This window comes from Macaca mulatta, chromosome 17, assembly GCF_049350105.2.
Source record: "Macaca mulatta isolate MMU2019108-1 chromosome 17, T2T-MMU8v2.0, whole genome shotgun sequence".
NCBI classification, from domain to species: Eukaryota; Metazoa; Chordata; class Mammalia; order Primates; family Cercopithecidae; genus Macaca; species Macaca mulatta.
In genome coordinates, this window is record NC_133422.1 from 73742647 (window position 1) to 73755555 (window position 12909).

The 12909-nt window shown below is 38.6% G+C and overlaps 1 pseudogene; it reads left to right on the forward strand.

Annotated features, from left to right (window-relative positions):
• The first annotated feature begins 410 nt into the window (after positions 1 to 410).
• On the forward strand, positions 411 to 2039 carry LOC701143 (T-complex protein 1 subunit epsilon pseudogene; annotated as a pseudogene).
• The last annotated feature ends 10870 nt before the right edge of the window (positions 2040 to 12909 follow it).

Below are 12909 nucleotides of genomic sequence, written 5' to 3' on the forward strand. Positions count from 1 at the left end.
CAGCTCTCCAGCCTCCTCACTCCAAGAAAAGCAAAGTCATTCCACATAGCATTAATATGCATTAGAAGTTTGGTTGAAGATTTCTTGTGGAAAAGGAAGCACATGTTTATATGAGAAAGAAACTCTTACAAATCCAGAGACATGTAGGATCTTGCCTGGGTCCTTCTTTGGCTGCTAGTCACAGGGACTCCTTCCCCCCTCCCTTTTCCCTGTGCAGTGTCCATGGCCTCCTTGTGTCTGCTTCCTGGCTCATTGGTCTTGCCTAGCTTCTCTAGGATATCTTTCCTCTTTTAATGTTAAGCACCTCAGCTCTTACTTAGCTCCAGGCTGTCTTACCAGCTGTCTTACCAACCAGCCTTAATGGCTGTCAAATAAAGAAAAAGTGGAAAAGTAACTCCTGCTGCTGCAACATGGCATCCATGGAGACCCTCGCCTTCGATTGATATGGGCCCCCTTTCCTCATCAGCAAGGATCAGGACCGCAAGTCCCGCCTTATGGGACTTGAGGCCCTCAAGTCTCATATAGTGGCAGCAAAGGCTGTAGCAAGTACGATGAGAACATCACTTGGACCAAATGGGCTTGATAAGATGATGGTGGATAAGGATGGCGATGTGACTGTAAGTAATGATGGGGTCACCATCTTAAGCATGATAGATGTCGACCATCAGATTGCCAAGCTGATGGTGGAAATGTCCAAGTCTCAGGATGATGAAATTGGAGATGGAACCACAGGAGTGGTTGTCCTGGCTGGTGCCTTGTTAGAATAAGCCCAGGAGTTGCTAGACCAAGGTATTCACCCAATCAGAATAGCTGGTGGCTATGAGCAGGCTGCCTGTGTTGCTATTGAACACCTGGACAAGATCAGCGATAGCATCCTTGTTGATGTAAAGGACACCAAATCCCTGATTCAGACTGCAGAAACCATGCTGAGCTCCAAAGTGATCAACAGTTGTCACTGACAAATGGCTGAGATTGCTGTGAATGCCGTCCTTACTGTAACAGATATGGAGCAGAGAGGTGTTGACTTTGAGCTTATCAAAGTAGAAAGCAAAGTGGGTGGCAGGCTGGAGGACACTAAATGGATTAAGGACATGATTGTGGACAAGGATTTCAGTCACCCACAGATGCCAAAAAAGTGGAAGATGCTAAGATTGTAATTCTCACATGTCCATTTGAATACCCAAACCAAAAACAAAGCATAAGCTGGATGTGACCTCTGTAGAAGATCATAAAGCCCTTCAGAAATATGAAAAGGAGACATTTTAAGAGATGATTCAACAAATTAAAGAGACTGGTGCTAAAATAGAAATTTGTCAGTGGGACTTTGATGATGAAGCAAATCACTTACTACTTCAGAACAACTTGCCTGTGGTTCACTGGGTAGGAGGACCTGAAATTGAACTGATTGCCATCACAACAGGAGGGCAGATCACCCCCAAGTTCTCAGAGCTCTCGGCCAGGAAGCTGGGCTTTGCTGGTCTTGTACAGGAGATCTCATTTGGGACAACTAAGGATAAAATGCTGGTCATTGAGCAGTGTAAGAACTCCAGAGCTGTAATCATTTTTATGAGAAGAGGAAATAAGATGAGTATTGAGGAGGTGAAACAACCCCTTCATGATGCTTTGTGTGTCATCTGGAAGCTCATCCATGATAATCATATGGTGTGTGGAGGAGGGGCTGCTGAGATATCCTGTGCCCTGCCAGTTAGCCAAGAGGTTGATAAGTGCCCCACCTTAGAACTCTATGCCTTGAGAGCATTTGCCGACGCTTTGGAGGTCATTCCCAAGGCCCTTTCTGAAAACAGTGGCATGAATCCCATCCAGACTATGACCGAAGCCCAAGCCAGACAAGTAAATGAGAGGAACCTTGCTCTTGGCATCGACTGTTTGCACAAGGGAACAAATGATATGAAGCAATAGCATGTCATAGAAACCTTCATTGGCAAAAAAGCAACAGATATCTCTTGCAACACAAATGGTTAGAATGATTTTGAAGATTGACAACATTCGTAAGCCTGGAGAATCTGAAGAATGAAGACATTGAGAATACTATGTAGAAAGATCCACTACTGTAATTAAATAAATGGGTGTCTCATGATGCATCTACAGTTATTTATTATTACATCCTTTTTCAGACACTGTAGATGCTACAATAAAAAAAAGCTGTTTGGTAACCATAGTTTCACTTATTCAAAGCTGTATAATTGTGGGCATACTATCAAACTGTGAGGTTAGCACCAGTCTCTTTAATTTGTTGATCACCTCTTCAAATTTCTCCTTCTCATATTTCTGAAGGGCTTTATAATCTTCGGCAGAGGTCATGTTTTTGTATTCATTATATTAAAGGAATCTCTTTAAACAAAAAACAAAGAAAAGAAAAGCTACCAGGATCCACCTACTCTCTAAGTCAATGGGAGATTGCACATTAAGGATAATAATGCCCTTACCCAAATATTTCCGTCACATAAAGTTTGGAATCATGGAGAGATACAAGTAATTTAGCCTTACTACAGAAAATACAATAGGATGGAAGGTATTCATGTTCTTAATTCATTCCCTTTCCCATTTCTTCAACAAATACCTCAAAGTTTCCCTATTCTTCACAAACCCCTATTATGAACTGAATGTTTATGCTCCACCCAACCCCTAACTCCCACTGGGACTGCATTTGGAGATACTGCTTGTGAGGAGGTGATAAATGTCAAATGAGGTCATAAGGTAGGGCCCTAACCCAATAGGGCTGGAGTCCTTAGATGAACAAGAGACATCAAAGCTCTCTCTGTCTGCCATGTGAGGACACACAAGAAAGCAACCATCTGCCAGAGACCCCTCACCAGAAACCACATGGGCTGGCACCTTGATCATGGACTTCTAGCCTCCAGAAGTCCTCTTTTCTTCCTTTTGCATGTGCAGTGTCCATGGTTCCTCATCTGTCTTGAAAGATGAGCCAGGAAGCAGACATAAGAATAATAAAATTTCTGTTGATGAAGCCAACTAGTTTGTGGTATTTTGTTATAGCCGCCTGAGCAGACTAATACAAGCTCCTACTCCACAATCTCTCCATTCACTGTTAGCAGATAAGCTTGCATTTTGCTTCACTGCAAAAATTGAAGCCTTTAAGTATTAATTTCTTCAACTACCTCCTACACTACCTATGAAAGTCTCGCCTTCCACCTGTTCTTTCCTGCTTCCCCCATCTCAGTGGAAGAGTTAACAGCACACCTGTTCAAGGCACATTCCCCTACTTTGCATTGAGATCCATCCCTTCTCACCTTTGAGCTGATAGCAATCTCCTGCTTCAAGCCCTCCCATGGCCACCCATTGCACCTTAAATAAAATTCAAACTTCTTAGGGTGGACTACAAGACACTGTGACCTCACCCCCTGACTATCCTCCTGACCTCATCTCCCACCACAATGCAGTCATTGAATCACTGTGGCTTCTGTGTCCCAGTCACACCAAGCTCATGTCTACCCTATATGCATACACTAGTTATAATTCTATCTAGAATGTTCTTCCCCAGAGCTTCCATGGCTAGCTCCTTGTTTTTATTCAAGTCTCAGCTCAAATGTCAGCCCTTTGAAAATAATATCCAATATAAAGCCTGTCTACAGCAAGAAATAAAAAGTAGACCTTCCATTCTCATCACATAACTCTCTGAAATTACTTATTTCTCTGAAATGCCTATTCTCCTTCATTTTATTGGCTGTCTTCACCCAATAGATTATAATCTCCAAGAAACAAACATCTTGTCTATTATTCACTTCTGTGTCCTCAGTTTCTTAAGGCAATGCCTGGTACCAGTATAGCTTCTGAAATCACTGGTGAACCCATCATTGCCTCTCTCCTGTATTCCCAGCTGATCATCCCTGTGGTTATTTTTTCTCAGCATAAAAACATAATCAAACCTTTCCCATTCTAAAAGCAAAAATTTCCATCTGACCACACATCTCATATTAGCTGCCTGCCTATCTATTTCCTTCCCATCATGTCCACGCTTCCTTAATGAGGACACTAAACCACTTATTTCCACCTTCTCAATACCCTTTCACTCCACAACCCCCTATAATCTGGCTTTACTATCAACCCACTCACCCCCAATATCTTTTACTAAGATTATAGGTGATCACCAGATTGCCACATCCAAGAGATCCTGTTCTTTCCTCATCCTGCTTGACCACTTTGGACATTTGATTTGCTTGACTATCCTCTTTTTCCGGAGACTCCTTCAATTTTAATGAAGCCACATTCTCCTAGCATTTCTTTACTTACTTTATCTTTATTGACTTTTTCTTTTCCTACGTGGGTGTCTTTTCCACCACACTTTAGGGAATGCAGTTCTAGTGCTTCTAGAGGGCCAGGAGGAAATGTACAGGTGTAAAAAACCTGCAGGCAATTAGCAGGAGGTGGTGGGGACTTTGAGGGAGTGCAAAGTGTTCCTTATCCTTTCCAGAAGCCATTCACATTCAAGTTTTTAAAAAATGCTGTCTTAGTCAGGCACAGTGGCTCATGCCTGTGATCCCAGAACTTTGGGAGGCGAAGGCAAGAGGGATCGCTGAGCCCAGGAGTTCAAGACCAGCCTGGGAAACATGGCAAAACCCCATCTCTGCAAGAAATACAAAAGTTAGCTGAACATAATGGTGTGTGCCTGTAGTCCCAGCTACTGGGGAGGTTAAGGAAGGAGGATCACTTGAGCCTGGAAGGCTCAATGCTGCAGTGAGCCTCGATCATGCCATTGCACCCCAGGCAAGACCCTGTCTTTAAAAAAGTAAAAGTAAATGTGATGTTAGCCAAATTGTATCTGTGGGCAAATGGAGACCACTGATTTGGAGCCTGTGCATTAAATGTTGGTATTTCTTGAGGCCTGTCCTTGGGTTTGTTATTTCTCCTACATTCACTCTGATTTGATAGCCTCACCCACAACTACAACTTCAAATACCACAGATACTTCTTCAATTCCAGAGCCTCTATATAGCATAGAGATTATGACACAGGTAGAAGGTCAGAAATATATGAATTTGAGTCCCTTCTCAGCCATATGCCAGATCTGTGGCATTAGGTAAATAACTTTACTCTGAGCCTCAGTTTCCTTACATGTAAAATGAGGATGACAATAGATATTCTTATGAGTCTTCCAAAGATGAAATTCATGCATGTAACATGCTTAGTACAGTATCTAGCACACAGTAAGTGCTCAGTGAAAGTTAGCTCTTTGGTTGAACCTCTCTATGGAGAAGGCCAACAGATAATTCGAATTAAACATTTCAAATCCACAATTATCTTTCTTACACAGCTTGATCCTTGCATCACATGCATCACCATTTATGCAGTGTCCAGGCCAGAAGCCAGGAATCATTCTAGAGTTCTTCTTTTCCAGCTCGGCCCCATCCCACCCAGATGTTTATCTCTAAGAGGCCTAGACATTTGACCTGCATTACAGCTTATCAACTCCATACCCTTTCCTTCAGTTCTACCATACCTAGTCTTTACCTTACTGAGGAATAATTGACAAATATGGTGAACAACATGATGTTTTGATATCTGTATTCATTATAAAATGATTACCATAATCAAGTTAATTAACATAACCACTTCATATAGTTATCCTTTTTGTGTGTTTGAAACTAGAACTATTTTCTTAGCAATTTTCAAGTATACAATGCATTATATTAGCTGTAGTCACTACGCTGTACTAGAGATCTCCAGAACTTATCCTGTCTAAATGAAACTTTGTACTTTTAGAGCAATAGCTCCCCATCCCCTCCATCTGGCCCCTGGCAATCACCATTGATTTTTTTCAGATTGCATACATTAGTGAGATCATGCAGTATTTGTCTTTCTGTGCCTGGTTTATTTTACTTAGCATAAGGTCCTGCAGGTTCATCCATGTTGTCACAAAATGGCAGATTTCCTTTTTTCGATATATATAAATATATATGTGTGTGTATATATATTATATAAAAATACATAAATATGTATACAAATATATATAATATATATACACACATGCACACACACATAGGAATCTTATTCAGCTTCACACACAATAGAATAATATATGTGTTCACATTCATGTATGTATATATATGTACACGTATGTGTGTATATATATGTATTATATTTTGGAGTCTATAATATTCCATTGTGTGTGTGTAAAGAATATTACAGACCAAAAAATGTGATACACGCACACACACACACACATACATGTATGTATTATGTATATATGTGTATGTGTGTGTATATATATACATCACATTTTTTGGTCCATTTATCTGTTGATAGATACATAGGTTGATTCTTTATCTTGGCTATCGTGAATAATGCTGCAATGAACATGGGATTGTAAATATCTCTTTGACATACTGACTTCATTTCCATTGGATATATAATCTGTAGGGCATGGCTGGATCATATAGTAGTTCTATTTTTAATTAAAAAAAATCTCTTTAGTGTTTTCCATAATGACTGTACTAATTTACATTCCCACCAACAGTTTGCAAGAGATCCTTTTCTCCGCATCCTTGCCAATACTTGTGATCTTGTGATTTTTCGTCTTTTTGATTTAGCCATTCTAACAGATGTGCTTTGAATTTTCATTTTCCTGATGACTTCCGTTGTTTGCTCCTCTTTAATTTTTATCATAGTCTTAATTAGTCTTTATCATTTCTTCTCCATATTACTGCCATGGCCCCTTAACTGAACTCTTTACCTCATGTGTCAACTCCCTTCAATCCATTCATTCTTTACATCTTCGTCAAAGTAATCTTTCTAAAATGAAAGTTTAATCATGTCACTCCTCTGCTTGGAAACATTTCAAGTCTTTCTCCCCTCCCCCATTACCCCAATGTAATAAATAATACATTTCTGATCTGGACCTTGTTTTTACTTGAAGTATTACCTTCCATTGTTCTTCAGCCTGAACTCTTGCTTTAGCTATTCCCTATGACTTTGACCTTTTTGATGCATGTTTCACTTTTCTAGGAGTGCCCTTCCATGCTCCTCTATCAGCCTAATTGCTACCTATCTCAGTTCAAGCATTATTGCTTCTGGAGGCCTTTCCTGGCATGCCAGCCCAATCTCCCCTGGAGCATGCCTGGTGAACAGTGCTGTTTCAATTATAATGAATGAAAACAGAGAGAAAAACTGATATTCCTGGGTGAGAGGAAGGGCTAACAGTTTGACCTAAAAGATTTGACATTCTTTTATTGAGACCAAGAATGAGAAAAAATGAAATCAGTGAGTAGTATGCAGATAAGAAGAGAGAGCTAACTGGATGATTTTAGTTTAAAATATTTGTCATTTGGAAAAAAAATCAGTATTAAAAAGCTTAAGTAAATGATCATATAGCATCTAAATCATATCTGAATAAAATAATGTGCTAAACTGAATGCAGACACTTATAAATGACTTACCCATACACTTGACAACTCAGACTACCTGGGAACTGAGGAAAACCTATCAGAATAAGTTATAGGAAAACTTAGATAATAAGAATTCATAAGGGTCAGCTAGGTTATTGATATGGTTTGGCTGTGTCCCCACCCAAATCTCATCTTGAATTGTTGCTCCCATAATTACTACGTGTTGTGGGAGGGACCTGAAGGGAGGTAATTGAATCATGGGAGCAGGTCTTTCCCGTGCTGTTCTCATAACAGTGAATAAGTCTCATGAGATCTGATGGTTTTATAAAGGCAGTTCTCCTGCACACACTCTCTTGCCTACTGCAATGTAAGTCATGCCTTTCTCCTCCTTTGCCTTCTGCAATGATTGCGAGGCCTCCCTAGCCACTTGGAACTCTGAGTCTATTAAACCTCTTTTTAAAATAAATTACCCAGTCTCCAGTATGTCTTTATTAGCAGCATAAGAACTGACTGATACAGTTATTTATTTAGGTTAGTTAAAATATCTTTATGTTAGGAGATGAATTAAACTCTTTGAAATGAATATTAATATATACTGCCACTTTAATATTTAATATGATTTAACTCAACTGTATATTATTACTATTTTTAACTTTTATTTTTGGTTTGAAGTACATGTGCAGGTTTGTTATATGGTTACATTGCATGTCATGGTGGTTTGGTATACAGATTATTTTGTCACCCAGAAAATAACCATACTACCCAACAGATAGTTTGATCCTCACTGTCTTCCCAACCTCTACTCTCAGTTACACCCCAGTGCCTATCGTTCTTTCATTTGTGTCCATGTGTACTTAATGTTTAACTCCCACTTATAAGTGAGAACATGTAGTATTTGGTTTTCTGTTCCTGCATTAGTTTTCTCAGGATAATGGCCTCCAGTTCCATTCATGTTGCTGCAAAGGATATAAAGTCATTCCTTTTATGGCTGTGTAGTATTCCACGGTTCAACTGTATGATTAAAAAATATTTAAATATACTTCAAGATTTCTCATGAGCTTAGGCAAGTTATTACTGCATTTATAAAAGTTTATATATACATTTTGATAGGACATATGTTTGTGGATGTATACTGACTTTGATATATCACACACATTTGTATATGTATACAAAATACATTACATTTTAGCATTTTTCTATGTTTTAGAAAAATTCTGTATCCATTAGCACAATGTTTCTCAAAGTGTGGGTCCCCATTAATTAGAGACTCGAAAAGTCAACTTAGTGGGCTTTGACCAGAATTTTTAAATCAAATAAAAATAGAATCAATAAGAAAATCTCAGAGTAATACATAATAAAGGTTTTTTTCAAACATGAGTGGCAGTTAACATGTTTGAAGAATACTTAGTTAGGCTTAGAAAGAAAATAGATTGGGAGCATGTGTGGCCTGTGAGGTCTCTTACTTCTCACCAGTGTTGAAAGCGGCTTGAAAACACCATGTGCCTGTCCAGTTCATGCACAAAGACATCCTTAATGGGTGGGGCATGCCAGCTTAACCCTGTAATGCCAGCACTTAGGGAGGCCAAAGCAGGAGGATTGCTTGTGACCAGGAGTTTAAGACCAGCCTGGTTAACATAGCAAGATCCCATGTCTCCAAAAAAATAAAAATAAATTAGCTGGACATGGTGATGTACACCTGTGGTCCTAAGGTGGCTAAAGTGAGAGGGTCACTTGGCCCAAAGTAACCTATAGCAGTGAGCTATAATTGTACCACATTTGGCAATGAGAACTCAGTAACCTGTTTGCTTTCTTTTCTCTTCCAGTTGCTAGCAAGTGAGAGTTGAATTCGACACACTGTTGATTTTCCATGTGCCCTCTTTATCATTCTCCTGATTGCCCCCACCCTTTCCTTTTCCCCAGACCCATTACCTTATTTGATTCCTATTTGTGTCTTCACTAAGTTTTTATTCCTGTGATTTTATTATAAGCACCACAAAACTTTTCTGAAAGTTAATGGTCCTAAGTAATTCATGAGATAGAAGCATCCATTCAACTTATGAGCAACCCTACAAAACTGTGAAAATAACCCTGCACAAAAAATTAGGATATCCTTTCCTATTGCCTATGGACAACTTGCAGGAAAATAGGTAGGTGTGACTTCATAGTCATGAGAAGAATACTTCTTCAATCTACATAAATTTCATTTTGTGTAATTTCATTGCAATTGTGGAAAAGTTGGACAATTTTAGCTGTCTTACCTGAAAGAACAGTGAAAAGGGGACAATATGAACTTTTTCTTCTGTAACAGTAAAGTGCCTCTCTCATTTCATACATTTTAGGTGGAAATTAAACAAAAGCTGAATGAATTACCTTCATTTGATTGTAAAAAACTAAACTTGTAATGCATCTTCCAGTGCAAACGTTCAGATGTGACGGCTGTGAGAATTGCCAATTTCTTGGTGATCGTTAAGGATGCTCAATCTTACATACATGTTAAGGATTCTGGAAATCCCCATTAAAGTTTTAACAGTAATTTTGAATACTCGTTCATTATACAAAACTAGAAATCATGCATCATGTTTACTAGACTTCGACATTGTCCTCATCACCATTAGAACTTCTTGGAAATGATTACCAGACCTGAATTGATTACTAAGCCTGAAAACATCATGTCCCAATAGAGATAATGTAGGTAGATATTTACAGATTCATACAATTCTAATCAGAAGGCAAAAGAGTCTGAGCTAGCCCAAAGGAGTTTATCAAGCCACTACTACACCTGATATCTTATTCTGGTTTTTAATTATGGCTGCTAATTATTCAGAATAATGCCCTTTCTCTATTTTTTAATAATGTAAGCAACAAGAAGCTGATCTGAGACAGAGCTATGAGAACGCTAATCTATGTGGAAATAATTAGATTCCAGTTCTCTCCATAGCAGTGGCATTGCTTTTTAAAAAAATCAAAGAAATGTCAAAATGTAACAATATAAACAGTCATCATTACTGCAATTACTCATATGAGATAGTAGAATCTTGAGTTTCTGGGAGTTTCAGTTTAATCTCTTCCAGAAAGAGAAGTTGTGTTTTGGTTCTTCCAAAGCACCTGGATGCTGATTTCCAGGCCTCTTCAATGGAAATAAGAATGTGGTTGAAGAATTCTAAACAATTTTAGACAGGTGTTAAAAGAAAGACTTCAGCCAAATTAAATTTAAAGGAGTTTAATTGAGCAATGAATGATTCGTGAATTGGGAAGCCCCCAGAATCACAGCAGATTCAGAGAGACAGGGGTCAGAACAAATTTATAGACAAAAAAGTAAGGTGATGCACAGAATCGAAAGTGAGGTACGGAAACAGCTAGAGTGGTTACAGCTCCATGTTTGCCTTGTTTGAACACAGTTTGAACCTCAGCAGTGTATGAGTGGTTGAAGTGTGGCTGCTGGGATTGGCCAAGACTCATTATTGTTACAGGCGCACACTCCTAGTTAGGTTTTCAATCTTGTCTACCTATTAAGTTAGGTTGCAGTTTATCCACAAGGAGTCATATATAGAAGTGTGGAATCCATCTCAGGCTATATTTAGTTTGCTTTAACACAGATGTGTGGTTTAACATATATCTGCTTTTGTAGGCACACGTTCTGCTGACTGTACATGTGACCTCCCCTTTTGCAATGTCAGGGAGGATGGGGAGAAATGTCAAGTTCCACAAAGGCCATGAGGGACAGGGCTTGTTTGCTTCATGAAGTTAATTGAGTATGGTGAGATGACTGTGATACAGGATCATGGAGCAGCTCATCTCTCCAGGCAGGGCTACCAGATTGAGCAAATCAAAATATAGGATGTCATTTAAATTCAAATGTCAGAAAACCAATAAATACTATTTTAGTATAAGCATGTACTAAATTATTGCAATTATTTTCTATTTATCTGGCATTCTAATTTAACTAGGTGTCCCGTATTTGATCTGGCAATCTTATTTCAGGAGGTGAATAGAGTTTTTAACAATTTTAGGCTTTTTTTTTCAGTCTAATTTAAGTTTTTATGGAAAATATTTCAGGTTGTCAGAATCTCTATTTGCCAGTAAAATGTGAGCATACACATGGAGGTACAGACAGCTCCCACCCGCCCTTGCTACAACCAGAGGGGGTGGATTGAAGAATGAGGCATTGCTTTGACTTCTTTCTGTAATTCTTCAGGTATTAAAAATATTGATAGTCCCCAATAAAATAGTTGAAAGGGGTAGTATTTTAGTGTTCTCTAATTCTAATAATGCATTTTGTTTAAAGACAATTTTTGTGAGATAAATTTAACTTATATTCTATGATCTAGTTGCATTAGAAACATGTATAATCTCAAAATATTTGCATTAATGGCTTTTAAACATGTCTATATAAGCACATACTGTCATTTGGCTTGGAATTTTTGGTTCAGACTATGAATGATTTCAAGTTTTCAAACTGATCTCAGAATAGCTAGCACGGGATTATATTCTTACACACTTACGGAAACTATAAGGATTTTGCTCTGAAAGTTACTTTTTTGAATTGTTTTTTTCTCACTATGATAATGCTTCACAATTTACAGTGTCCAGGCACTTTGCATATATTATCTTGGCTCATGCTCTCTGGACCCTGTGAGTGAGATAGTGTTATCTTCCTTTTAGAGAAAGGAAACTCAAGCTAAGCATCTTGCCTAAGGTCATTGGACAAGGAGGTGACAAAGGCAAGAAAACCCCTCAGGTCTTCTGACCCCAGTGCACTGTTCTTTCTGATAGGCCAAGCTATGGTCTCAGTAATGAGACTAAAATTTAAACCTTGGATATCCCCTGAGAATATACCTCTGAAAAAAGATGTGGACATACTTTTCAACTATATAAAGACAATAATGTTTGATTAATAACATCTCCTCCCCTCCTCAACTTTATTTCATTGGTGGCTTTATTTAAGATGCAGGTTGTCCCGATTCTTGTGCATATCAGAGGCTGAAGATGTACTGATTACCTCCTAGCTGCCCCCTTACTGTCTGCCATGTGCCCTCACCTCCCCCTTCACCTTACTCACATCTTGATGTATTTGGTTCCAATTCTGCCCTCATAGACTTTATGACAATGCAGTGGCAGAGAGTAAGGAAAGGGAAGAATAGTCAGAATGGAGAAGATGAGAGAGGCTGTGTTTTCTTCCGCCTTACTGTTTGAAGGATACAGGAGGAGTGTAAGTCATCTCTTTGTCTTCAGTCTTCATTTCATTTTATCAGAATCCCTCTTTCTTGCCGTACTGTTCTTCACTGTACACACTGCATCTTATCCCAACACCCCTAGGGAAATGTCTAAGGTAGTTTGAGCCTTGGTGTTTTTCTGAAATGTATGATTAATATTATTTCATTTCTCTATATTCCCAACAATTCTTTATTAGCCTCTGGTTAGAGATTTGTCTTTCTCAGTAATTTTTTAACCAAAACAAAAAGATAATATATCATGGTTAAGTATTTACTATCCTATCCTTTTGTTAGAAGAGACAAAAATCTTACCTTACTTTAAAATATACTAC